Source organism: Propithecus coquereli, unplaced genomic scaffold, assembly GCF_000956105.1.
Source record: "Propithecus coquereli isolate 6110/MARCELLA unplaced genomic scaffold, Pcoq_1.0 Scaffold125, whole genome shotgun sequence".
NCBI lineage: Eukaryota > Metazoa > Chordata > Mammalia > Primates > Indriidae > Propithecus > Propithecus coquereli.
Genome location: NW_012136636.1, coordinates 5,102,890 through 5,104,904, shown reverse-complemented (window position 1 = coordinate 5,104,904; position 2,015 = coordinate 5,102,890).

Genomic DNA, 2,015 nt, shown 5'->3' with positions numbered 1-2,015 from the left:
AATAACTGCTCTATTATAGTCCATTGAATTCAGCATAAAATATAAACATCCAACAGTCAGAATAAACTTATCTGTGAAAGAAAACTAAATATTTTACAGTAAAGATAAATTACAAAAGTAAATAAATTTCACATGTATGTGCAATTTATGATTTCATGTAATCCACGCTTGAAAAGAAATATTGGATATTTGGGAAATTGTATGAGATTGGAATATTTCAATACTCATTTAATATAAATGTCAATGCATTTTATAGTTTACCTTCGCTGTGCTGATTTGAACATAATTTTTCCAAAATGTGACTTTTTTTTTGTTTTTAATTTAACAAATCTTGTTTCCAAACTGAAGTCACAAACATGGTGCTAACATAGGTTATTACTCAGTGCTACCATTTTCTAACTCAGTGGTTCTCAACTGGGGACAATTTTGCTCCCCTACCCCCAGAAGTCAGCTAGCAATATTAGGAGACATTTATGATTGTCCTGACTGGGATTAGAGAGGGAGGGCAGGGGCATCTAGTGGGTAGAGACAAGGGATGCTGCTAATCACCCTACAAGGCACAGGACAGCCCCACAACAAAGAATTATTCAATCCAAAATGTCAATACTTCCACAGCCCGAGCAGGGAAAACTTGATTTAACTGGATTGCAAATCCAAAAGCAACTATGTAAAATCTCTCAAATTCTTAAAATATAAACTCTTCTCTAGTAAGTTAAGAGGTTACAACTTAGTTAAAATACCCACCAAATACACTTTGCAAATTAGACAGTAAAGATTTCAAGAGAAAAAATTTTAGAGGAGGATATGTTTGTTAGGAAACTAAAATTGTGTGCATTTTACATCCCATTTTCTAACTCATATCATCTGCCGTTGTAGTTCACATGAAGCGAATTTATCCTCCCATTAAAGTAATTGCTGGGGAAACAATTCAGTTGAGCAATATAAAGGGACACTTTTGTTCATAGCCTTAGCAACTCAGCCCAGTAGGTATCATACCCCAGATCCCCAGCAAGAGGAGCTTTGGAGGAAATCTAGAGATAAATGATTCCTCTGTTGGTCTTTCCTCTTTCCAAGCAAACATGACTGTGTATCCAAGCACAAAAAAGAGGACAACCAGATAATCCACGCGGAGCTTCCCAGAAATATCTGGTGCTGGATGATACCACAATAGAGCCTTAAACATGCCAATCTGTTTAACTGAAAATTAAGGTCAATCAGTTCCCAAGTCAACTTTAGAGTGTGTGAATATGATGTATTTACAAAATTGGGTTATCAAGTTCATTCATTTTTCTTAATGAATGTGTTGTGAACATGTACAATAGGGTGGGACTTGACTCATTGACAGCTAGTTATAACTGCCCAATCCCCATAAACAAAAACATTGAAACTGAACTAGAAAAACATAGATATTCCATTCTATTTCTTTAAACAAAATTGAATTTGTTGTTGATATACCTTCTCCCACACCAACAAACATGGACTTCCTGGTCAAAATATCCATTTGCTATATTTCAAGTGAATCTATAATAGCTACTCAAAAAAAAATCCTTAACACTGATCCTTTTCACTTAATAAATTGATTAGCTAAGCAATTATTCTTTAACAATTACTAAAATACATGTTGATACCTGGGATAACTAGAATCCACAGGAAATTTAAGGCTTGATTTATAACAACAGCTTCAACTCCCCCTTTCTCCAAACCTGTTAGGAAACAAGTATACCTAAAGTTGAAGAGCCACACTCAGACAACTGCATGTCAAACAGTGAGCGACTTTTGGAGAATGCCTCTCTTCTCAGATAGAACTTACTACAAGATAGTCATTAAGAAATTTCTAGAAAAAATAGATATTTTTCGATACATGACATACAGCAGCTGAACGAAGGGCAGTGATTTAAACTGGGGTCTTCATTTGAATATTCAGGAAAAATAATATGGTCAATGTTGAGAAAAGGTTGTTCAAGATCAAAGCACGACTGAAGATCTGAGTTCTTGAGTCAGTTTGTAGATATACA